Consider the following 11,925-nt stretch of genomic DNA (forward strand, 5'->3'; position numbering starts at 1 on the left):
TTGGTACCCGTACCGTCAATCTTTCAGAAAACTCATCACTGAGTGGAGTTCAGTGGTCGCCGCCTCCTCGTGGCACCGCCCTAGAGCTATCAGAAGGTTTCTGAGTTGACGGTTGCCCCCTCCCCCGGGCCTCCCACCCAGGTGTCTGTCAAGGTCGCTGTAAACCAATCTCGTCCATATGGCTCTAGAATAAAAAGAAACGCTGTTATACAGATTATCTGCGAAGGGTGAAGACGGAGTGAAAAGCAACCAAGAGAGAAGATGAAAAGAGACGTTTAGGGGTAGGGGGCTAAGAGTGTGAAACAAAAAGATTTCTCGGCCTGTGGAGCCAGTGGACCAGGCACTGCGTTGACTGCCTAGCTTCAAAATACCCTTGGAAGTAGTGGGCAAAGGCAAAGACAAGGTGAAAAAACACTGCATCCCTTGGCAGTGGTCCAGCTCTGTGCCCCTCGAATTTATAATCTGACCTTGTGTGGGGGTTGCTATTGTTTCTTCAGAAATGTACCCCATCCCCCTTGGTATGTACTCAATGGACATGAAACTGAGCAAAGTGAAGGACAAGGAAATCTGCATTCTATGGGCTCGCAAAAAGTTGGACGTGCCTTAGCGAGTGAATAATAATCCCCCTGGGGTTTGACTCCTAGTTCCTGAAGTCTCCCAGATGCGTGGCAGTTAGAATGTACAGTCACCACGTCTACGCGGTGAAAAAGCGGAGAGCAGAGAGGTCATTGTCTACAAGACTTTAAATTCTAAGATAAAAATGGTTGAAAAATTTAGAAAAAAATTCAAAGCAAAAAAATCTTGAAGAGAAAATCTCGAAGTCTGTTGACAGCTTAATGATTGACTGCAAAGATTTGAGATGAGTTTGTGTAGCTGCTCCAATACTGTGACCTTGGGCAAGTACATGAACCTACCCTCCCGTTTCTTCCTGTGAAGAAGAGTGCAATTACTAAACTTCTTTTTAGTGGGGGAGACCAGTAATGCTCGCTAGTGAATTCTAAGCACTTAGCCAGATGCGCAGGTATAAACTCATTAAATCAATGAATGGATGAATGAAGGCCTAATAGGAGTATAGAAAGGATTGAATGAGGTAATAGCCTCTTTTGCCATGTAAAATGCCTGGCAAATATTTAATCCTCAAAAAAGTTAACTTCTATTATCTCTAAATAAAATATTTAGAGGAAATCTTGGTGTAAAGAGGCTTTGCATTTCAGATTAACTTTGCACTTAGGTGTTTCTTTTAGAGAATGAATAGATTTTGTATAATTAGTAATACTCCCTTAACTTCTTTTCCTGAAAACTCACTCTTCATTTTTTGAATGTTGAAAATCATCACATTATATTGAAACACAATTATTTTAGAGAAGACAAGCTAACCTTTGCCTTTGTTTTTCCCTTTAATTCTAGTGTTGTGACTTGTTAATTGTGAAAATATTAAAACATAGATGGTGGCCCCTACTTAATTTTGTTTGGGAATATGACTGCACAGAATCTGACTTTAACCTCTAGACTTCTTATTTGAGAAAAGAAATATTTTAAACTCTAAGTTACTTGAGTATTCAATATCTCTTTTTTTTGTTGTTGTTGTTGTTGTTGTTTATTCTCATTTTATTTTATTTTTTATTTATTTATTTTTTTTATTAGTTGGAGGCTAATTACTTCACAACATTTCAGTGGGTTTTGTCATACATTGATATGAATCAGCCATAGAGTTACACGTATTCCCCATCCCGATCCCCCCTCCCACCTCCCTCTCCACCCGATTCCTCTGGGTCTTCCCAGTGCACCAGGCCCGAGCACTTGTCTCATGCATCCCACCTGGGCTGGTGATCTGTTTCACCATAGATAGTATACATGCTGTTCTTTTGAAATATCCCACCCTCACATTCTCCCACAGAGTTCAAAAGTCTGTTTTGTATTTCTGTGTCTCTTTTTCTGTTTTGCGTATAGGGTTATCGTTACCATCTTTCTAAATTCCATATATATGTGTTAGTATGCTGTAATGTTCTTTATCTTTCTGGCTTACTTCACTCTGTATAAGGGGCTCCAGTTTCATCCATCTCATTAGGACTGGTTCAAATGAATTCTTTTTAACGGCTGAGTAATATTCCATGGTGTATATGTACTCTTAAGTTGTTTTCTGTTCCAGAATGATCAGAGTGAACCTGGAAATTTAGCACACAAACAAGAAACTCCAACTGAAAAACTCAGTCTCTAAAATGAAAGTATTTTTATGTATTTAAAAGGAAATGTTAAAAACATGATATGCTTTTTATTCACCATGCAAAACCTCTCTCTGTCTGGCTCATGTACTCCTTCCCTTTTCATCATTATGTTCTCAATTCTTTTGCCTCGAAGGTAATTGGGTTAAATCATCGCAACCAAGAATATCATTCTATCTTAAAACTTGTGAAGAGGAGACCACAGGCTAACTAAGGGCCTGGGATAAAGAAGGTAACAGATATTATGCTTAGAGAATTTGGCTGATAATTAAATATATTTTGCCAATGTGAGTTTTTTAACGTTCATGTATGACTTTTCTGGACAGAAGATGCTATTTTTCATACTTGCATTTTAAAAGTTAACATTCAACGTATAGAATAAGTGCGTTTTAATCTAGTTTCCTTGAGACCTTAAGACTGACTTAGAAATTTTGTTTTATTTATAAATCTAACTAGAATATTAGAATGACTTTCACTTTTTCTATTAATATTGAGTTGAATTCAAATTGAATGGACTAAACTCCCTTCAAAAAGTCGGTCCCATTTATGTTAGATAAATGTCCTCAAATTTAGTGGCTTTTGTCAGTTTAACATGGTGTGTTTTTTTTTTGATGTGTTATTTTTGAGTACTTTAAAACTTTTACAAGTTATAAACTCTTCTAAACTTAAAAGATTAAAATCACAAATATAGTGTTTTAAACGTTCTTAAAATATTCTAATGTAGTCTCATACATTTCCAATTAAAATGACAAATCTCGTTACTTAATCACATTTTTTACCTGAATTTCTAGTACCCCAAGTTCCTTTAAACATTACAATTTAAATACAGAAATGTATAAAGTGGGTTTTGCTGGTGGCTCAGATAGTAAAGAATCCACCTGCAATGCAGGAGACCCTGGTTAGATCTCTGGGTCAGGAAGGTCCCCTGAAGAAGGGACTGGCTACCAACTCCAATATTCTTGCCTGGAGAATTCCCAGGACAGAAGAGCCTTGCAGGCTATAGTCCTTGGGGTCACAAAGAGTCAGACACAACTGAGTGACTAACATATAACATACATATGTACAAAGTATTCTTAATCTTAATATAAAAGATTTGTCTTTAAATTGAAATTTCTCTGAGTAAAAAGATGCTTATAACAGAAAGGTTTTATTATCTCAAAAAATTTTGATATTAACATTCCAAGAGAATTCAGATATTATCTCAGAGGACCAAGGTTTCTGATTGGCCAGAGTTTCTGACCTAAACCAGCAACTGTTTGCATACTTTACCTGACAGATTCCAGCAGTTCTTGAGCCACTGGGGACACTATGAACTTTCTTTTTTCCCTCTCAGTCTCTGTAACAATGAGAAACTTAATCCCATTTCATACTAGTGGAGGTAATTTTGCCAGCCTTAGGACTTTTGCCTGATTTGGGAGGATCAAATCATCCCCCTCCACCCTCATTTGGACTTGATTGTATAATCAATCTACTTAAAGATTGAATTTGGCATTCATTTCAAATACTTGCCTGTCTACTGGCCATAATATCAGGAGCATTGTAGTGACATATCCAAAAGGAATTTGCATAAATTCGTCCTTAAGAGCTGTTTCGTGGGTATATCACCAGCCACTTATTTGTCCATCTGTCCATCCCATGATGATAAAGATTATGCAAGACACTATTTATTTCTTGGCCACACCACCCAGCTTGTGGGATCTCAGTTCCCTGACCAGAGATTGAACCTGGAATTCTAACTACTAGGCCATGAGGGGACTCCCTCAAAAAATTATTTAAAAAACAAACATTATTTTAGATTAAACATAAAAATGGCAAAAATTTAATAAGCTATAACAAATTTAGAACATTCCTTTAGAGGTTTGTTTGATTGAAGTATGTTGTTCTAGGTTCACTATATATTGATTCAAAACTTTTATAGGTTATACTACATTTATAGTTATTATAAAATATTCTCTATATGCACTGTGCTGTACAATATATCTTGATAGCTTATTTATTTTATAGAGAACAGTTAGTACCTCTTAATAGCCCTGTTTTGCCCCTCCCCTTTTGTTTTTGGCTGCCCTGAGTCTTCCTTGAGCTGCATGAGCTTCTCCTGATGTGGTGCATGGGTTCTGGTGCGAGAACTTAGTTGCCCCCTCACATGTGGCATCTTAGTTCCCCAACCAGGGATAGAACCCAGGCCCCCTGCATTGGAAGGCAGATTCTTAACCACTGGACCACCAAGGATGTCCCCTGTCCCCTTTTCTTTTAGAGTTTTATCTGTGAAATGTACCATTTACTGTTTCATTCTGTGCTTAGTACCTTTTGAATTTTTGGCACTCAGTGGACAATTTGTGAGGACCAAATAAATAAAAAACACAGTCTCTTTCCTTTAAGACTTTCCAGTTCAGTTAGAGAACTCTTCTTCTTTTTTTTTCTTTAAATTTAATTTTTTTTTTTGCCACACCATGTGGCTTGCAGGATCTTAGTTCCCTGGTCAGGGGTTGAACCTGGGCCCTTGGCAGTGAGAATTCAGAATTGTAACCACTGGACTGCCAGGGAATATGTTTGGGATAGTGGTTTATATTAAAATTTTACACAGACTCAATCCCTTGACCATCATAAAATTAATAATAGCATGGTTATAAAGTTCTACACAGTTTACAAAGCATTTTCTATACATTCTCATTTATTCCTCTAAATGTTGTTTACTTACTTGAATTGGATTAAATAAATTGATGGGTTCAGACAATGATGGAAATGATCACAAAATCTTCAAGAACTGATTGACGTAAGTCATCAGAGCAATTAAGGATTTTTTTTTAATTTTACTATGAGAATTATCAAACAGGCTGAGAAAATAATACATATGCTTAACAATTATTTTGAATTTAACATTTTTCAATATTTGTTTTACCATATATTTTACCAATCATTTGCCTATCCCTCTTTCCATCCAGGTATCCAGCTTAATTTTTTAATGTGTTTCAAAATTTCAGACATTAATGCATACCATCTCTAAACTCTTCAGCATTGTGTATTTTTTAACTAGAGTTTAGTGCTCAGTGCTCAGTTGCTAAGTCGTGTCCAACTCTTTGCAACCCCATGGACTGTAGCCCACCAGGCTCTCCTGTCCATGGAATTTTCCAGCTGAGAATACTGGAGTAGGTTGCCATTTCCTTCTCCAGAGAGTTTAGTAGTTATTCACATTTGGTTTTGGTTTTTTTTGTTTGTTTGTTTTCAGTGAGATAAATTTTACGTACAGTGAAATGAAAAATCTTAATTGTACTAATATATGAGTTTTCACAAATGCATATAAATTGGGCAATATTAATTTTCTTTAAAATGAAGGAATGAAAAAAAATAAAATGAAGGAATGGCAGAAGCAAGTTTAGAGGACCACAAAAGCAATATGTTTAATTCCAAAATATTATGATTCAACAACCAGAGAAATGGATAAAACATTGAAAATTAGGAGGCAGAGTATTGTTGAAAACATCTGCTAACAGAAGCAAAAAGAAATTCAATCAAACATAGTATTGCAAAAGATTTGGAATTTAAGCAAATCTAGCAATGGAGAGGAAGATTCTGCTGACAAGGCATCACAAGATGGAGATACACCTTGAAAGTGATGGATGAAAAACCAAAGAATCATCAAGCCACAGTGATTTTAAATGAAAAGCATGTAATTCCATGATATGAGTGAATGAAAATGAATAGCCCAGAAAGACAACATCTCTGAAAGGGTGTGTCTAATAGACTCAATTTTTCTGTTTGTTTTTGAGCAAGAAAAAAAAAGTCCTTAACAGTCATTTTCTGGAGGAGACCCAAAGGGACATGAAGTGCACAAACATCTCTAAATAAGCAAGTCCTAACTCAATATAGCAGAGAAGGCAATGGTACCCGACTCCAGCACTCTTGCCTGGAAAATCCCATGGACAGAGGAGCCTGGTGGGCTGCGGTCCACGGGGTCACTAAGAGTCGGACACGACTGAGCGACTTCACTTTCACTTTTCACTTTCATGCATTGGAGAAGAAAATGGCAACCCACTCCAGTGTTCTTGCCTGGAGAATCCCAGGGACGGGGGAGCCCGGTGGACTGCCATCTATGGGGTTGCACAGAGTCGGACACAACTGAAGTGACTTAGCAGCAGCAGCAATTCAATGTAGAGATGAAGCATCAGAGTTGGAATATGGGCAGTATGAACATGACTTGTGTGCAGTTGCTGTAAAAGAAAGATTTTGGTAAGAATGTGGAGAAAGTAGGACTTTCTAGACATTGCTGGGTGAATGTAAAATGGTACAACTGTTGTAGAAAACAGTTTGGCAGCTCCTCAAAAAGTTAAGTATAGAATTATCATATGACCCAGCAATTTCACTTCTAAGTATAGACCCAAGAGAATTGAAAGCCTGTCTTCAAACAAATACCTGTACACAAATATTCATAACAGTATTATTCATAATAGCCAAAAATGAACTCAACACCAATGTCCATCAAGTGATAACTATATAAACTGAAAGTGGTATATCCATACAGGAGAGTATTATTCAGCCATGAAAAAGATTGAAGTACTGACACATGCTACCAATTATGCTAAATAAAAAATGCCAGACACAAAAAGTCACATAATTCCATGTATATGAAGCATTTAAAATAGATAAATTCATAGAGACAGAAAGCAGCAGACTAGTGGTTTCCAGGGGCTAGGAGGAGGGAGGAGTGGGGAATAACTACTTAATGAGTATGAGATTTCCTTTCAGAGTGTTGAAATTGCTCTGGAACTAGTGACTGGAGATGGTTGCACAACATTATGAATGTAGGAAATGCCAAAAAAATGTATAGTTTAGCATGACTCATTGTTAATTTTCTTTTGTGTTATATGAATTTTACCTCAATTTAAAAAAGAAGGAAAGAAAGGGAAGGGTCATCTAAGGACCCCCAGACTCTATAACAAAATGCTTCAGGGAGATAAAAGTCCCCCAAATCCCTGGTTTCTAGATCACATCACATGTTTCCCTATTTTCAGGATATTGAAATAATTTCTTTTTTTAAATTATTTTTGGCTATACTTGGTCTTCAGTGTTGCACGTGGGCTTTCTCTAGTTGCAGTGCCCTGGCTTCTCATTGCAGTGACTTCTCTTGTAATGGAGCATGGGCTCTAGGCATGCAGGCTCAGTAGCTGCAGCATGTGGTTTCAGTGGTTGTGGCTCAAAGACTCCAGAGCACAGGTTCAATAGTTTTGGTACATGGGCTTAAGTAGCTCAAGGCATGTGAAATTTTCCTGGACCAGGGATTGAACCCATATCTTCTGAAATGACAGGCAGATTCTTCACCACTCGACCACCAGAGAAGTTCATTTATTTATCTCATAACTGGAAGTTTGTACCTTTTGACTTCCTTCACCCCATTCCCTTTCCCCTGAACTACTTCCCCCTGTTCGCCACAAATCTGATCTCATTCTCTATGTCTGTTTGCTTTTTGTTGTTTTCTTCACTTTTTATTTTGTATTGGGCTATAGCTGATTAACTATGTTGTGATAGTTTCAGGTGGACAGCAAAGGGACTCAGCCATACAGATACATGTATCCATTCTCCCTCAGACTCCCCTCCCATCCAGGCTACCACAAAACACTGAGCAGAGTTCTCTGTGCTATATAGTAGGTCCTTGCTGGTTATCCATTTTAAAGAAATGTTTGCTAGGTTTTTTTTTTCTTTTTTTAATATATATTTTTATTTGTTTATTTATTTGGCTGTGTCAGGTCTTACTTGCAGCATGTAGGATCTTTAGTTGTGACATGTGGGATCAAGTTCCCTGACCAGGGATCAAACCTGGGCCACCTGCTTTGGGAGTGCAGAGTCTTAACCACTAGACCACCAAGGAAGTCCCATGTTTGCTTGTTTTTGATGTATAATTGACCTACAAGGCTATGTTAGTTACTGTTACACAATATAATGATTTAACATTTCTATACATTTCAAAATATATACCTTGATAAGTCTAGTTATTACCTGTTGCCTTACAAAGATATTACATAATTATTGACTATATTCCTCACACTATATTTCATACCCATGACTCGTCTATTTTGCAACTGAAAGTTTGTATGTCTCTCAATCTCCTTATTTATTTCTCTCCACTCCCAATCGCCCTCCCTTCTGGAAACCGGTTTGTAATTTTACAATGTTTACACGATCAGTCTCATTAGCACTGACTGCCCAGTGACTCCTTCACAAAGGTCTTGGTCCCAACCCCTCTGAGTTCAGAGACACAAGCAGACACCAAGTATGGCCTCCTCTTCAGAGGTCTGTTTCAGTTCTGTTTAGCACTTCCTCTAAGTATATACATTTTAATCATTCCAACCTCTTCCCTTTGCTCCCTCAGCCCTAAGCGTTGTAGGTGTTCCTACAATTAACAATTACTGCCTTCACAATAGCTTAGATTTCTTCTTTTGCTTCTTCAGTTACATGGTTGATAATCCATTATATCAAATTGTCTCTCTTCAGATAACAGGTGGTCTCTACCTCCCTCCATGAACTTGACTAATACATGAAAGTGAGTGAAAGTCCTTCAGTTGTGTCCAACTCTTTGCAGCCCTATGGACTACACAGTCCATGTAATTCTCCAGGCTAAAATACTGGAGTGGGTAGCCTTTCCCTTCTCCAGGGGATCTTCCCAACCCAGGGATCAAACCCAGGTCTCCTGCATTGTGGGAAGATTCTTTACCAGTTGAGCCACCAGGGAAGCCCAAGAATACTGGGTTGGATAGCCTATCCCTTCTCCAGCAGATCTTCCTGACCCAGAAATCGAACTGGGGTATCCTGCATTACAGGCAGATTCTTTTACCAGCTGAGCTATCAGGGAAGCTCTTCAAGGTTCAACTCAAATGCTACCTTCTTTGTATGTCTTTTCCAATTACCCTCAGTTTAAATTATACCTCCACTTAATTCTGAGTGCCATTCTTAAGGTCTATAGGCTTTGTTTTCATAATCATATGCCAAGTCACACCCATATACCTAATAATAATATTTCTCTACAATTACAGTGAAGCACCTTCACTCAGATTAATCATGTGGAATATAATAGATTCACCCAGCAATTCTAATAGAGAAGGGTAGGTATAGAGCAAGTGAGAACAGATATGGGCTCTCATCTGTTCCCCTACATAGTACAGTTCTGTTAATTTACTTAAACTCGCAATTGTTTCAGTTTCCCCAGGTTCACAGACTGATCTGAGGATTAAGTAAAATAATACAGAGAAGATTTAGTAAGATAATGTATGTGAAGCTTACAGTGGCCTAACTCACAGGAAGAGCCAAAGAGCCTCTTGATGTGAAAAAGTTGGCTTAAAGCTCAACATTCAGAAAAGTAAGAGCATGGCATCCAGTCCTACCACTTCATGCCCAATAGATGAGAAAACAATGGAAACAGTGAGAGACTTTATTTTCTTGGGCTCCAAAATCTCACTGCAGATGGTGATTGCAGCTGTGAAATTAAAAGATGCTTGCTCCTTGGAAGACAAGCTATGACCAACCTAGACAGCATATTAAAAAGCAGAGACATTACTTTGCTGACAGAAGTCTGTCTAGTCAAAACTGTGTTTTTTCCAGTAGTCATGTATGGATGTGAGAGTTGGACTATAAAGAAAGCTGAGTGCCGAAGAATTGGTGCATTTAAACTGTGGCGTTAGAGAAGACTCTTGAGAGTCCCTTGGACTGTAAGGAGATCCAACCAGTCAGTCCTAAAGGAAATCAGTCCTGAATAGTCACTGGAAGGACTGATCCTGAAGCTGAAACTCCAATACTTTGGCCACCTGATGTGAAGAACTGACACATTGGAAAAGAATTCTGATGCTGGGAAAGATTGAAGGCAGGAGGAGAAGGGGATGACAGGGAATGAGATGGTTGGATGGCATCACCTTTTCAATGGACTTGAGTTTGAGTAAACTCTGGGGGTTGGTGATGGACAGGGAAGCCTGGTGTGCTGCAGTCTATGGGGTCTCAAAGAGTCCCGACTGAGCGACTGAACTGAACTGAACTCACAGGAAATAGTCAATAAATGTGAAAAAAAAATAAACAGTTATTATTTTTGCTATTAGTTTATGGTTTATCCAGCTATGTGTTCCAAGGTCTTTTTTTTTTTAAGTTAAAAAATAATGCCTAGGTACACTTATCACACTCTCCCTTGCAGATTTCCTCTTATCCTGTCTGTTCCCAGTCAACTGGCCTCTTTGCTATTCCTTAAATACCCAAGGCATGTCTGTGCTTCTTAGAGACTTGGCATTTGCTGAAGCTTTACCTAGGACACCCTGCTCCAAAACAGATGCATGTCTTGCTCCTTCCTATTTCCTTAAGGTTGTAATCAGATGTTACCTTCTTAATGAGGTCTTCCCTGACCTTCCTATTTAAAACGATAGCATGGGGTTGAGGTTGGGATGCATTGGGAGATTGGGATTGATGGCAAACCCAATTTTATACATACATTAATATATGTATACATATACATACTACTGTATGTATAAAATAGAATCTGCACTGTAGCCCAGGGAATGTTATTCATTGTTCTGTGGTGACCTAAATGGAAAAGAAATCCAAAAAAGAGGGTATGTGTGTATACATATAGCTGATTCATTTTGTTGTGCAGCAGAAACTAATGCAACACTGTAAAGCAACTGTACTCCAATAAAAATAATTTTTAAAAAGTGGGAGCATGGGGACTTCCCTGGGGGTCTAGTGGTTAAGGAGTCCATGCTTCAAATGTAGGGAGCATGGGTTCAGTTCCTGGTCAGGGAACTGGGATCCTGCATGCCATGCAGCTCAGCCAAAAATAAATAAGCAAAAACGGATGGCATACTTATACCCCCTTTTCACTTAATTTTCTCCATAGCCCTTGTCATCATCTGACATACCATATATTTTATTTATTTGTTTGTTCATTATTTATCTCCCACCATTAAACTAAAAGTTCATGAAAGCAGAGATTTTTGTTTATTTCGTTTGTTGTTATATCCCCAGGGCCTGGAATACTACCAAAGACTACTAATGGTGTGCTGATAAATTTGCTCTTAAAAAAAAGAGGTCTGATGTTTGCCAATGTTCATAGTGTAAATATTTTCATTAGGGCCTATTTTAAGCTGCCAACTGAATATTTGTAAATAATAATCAGCTCTTACAAGACAGTACAGGCCAACTCCAGCAACCCACTGAATGTCTGTGACACTGAAGGGGTTACTTTTAACTTGTCTGAAGTTCTGTTTTCCTAGTGAAATATCTGTGGGGTAATAATAGAACCTGTTTTGGGGGCTTCCCTGGTGGTTCAGTGGTGAAGAATTCACCTGCCAATGCAGGAGACACGAGTTTGATCCCTGATCCGGTAAGACCCCCACGCCTCTGAGCAACTAAGCCCATGCCCCACAGCTATTGAGCCTGTGCTCTAAAGCCTGGGAACCACAACTACTGAGCCCTCACACTACAATTACTGAAGCCCTCGCACCCTAGAGCGTGTGCTGTGCACCAGGAGAAGCCACTGCATGGAGAAGCCTGTACACCACAACTAGAGAGTAGCCCCTGCTCAATGCAACTAGAGAAAAGCCCACACAACGACAAAAACCCAGCACAGTCAAAAAAATAGAGAACCTGTTTTATAAAATTGTGGCATAAGTTAAATGAGTTAATACAAGTAAAGCACACAAATCAGTGACTGACACATAGTTTAATTTTAGTA

The 11,925-nt window shown here is 38.5% G+C and overlaps 1 long non-coding RNA gene across 1 annotated transcript; it reads left to right on the forward strand.

The window, feature by feature from the left end:
- Positions 1-26: 26 nt before the first annotated feature.
- Positions 27-9,611, forward strand: LOC122682214. The gene is made up of 3 exons (XR_006337266.1): positions 27-1,021; positions 2,359-2,454; positions 9,412-9,611. It is a non-coding gene; the product is annotated as an uncharacterized LOC122682214 (long non-coding RNA).
- Positions 9,612-11,925: the final 2,314 nt, after the last annotated feature.

The sequence above is a fragment of the Cervus elaphus genome, chromosome 23 (genome assembly GCF_910594005.1).
Source record: "Cervus elaphus chromosome 23, mCerEla1.1, whole genome shotgun sequence".
Classification (NCBI taxonomy): Eukaryota; Metazoa; Chordata; class Mammalia; order Artiodactyla; family Cervidae; genus Cervus; species Cervus elaphus.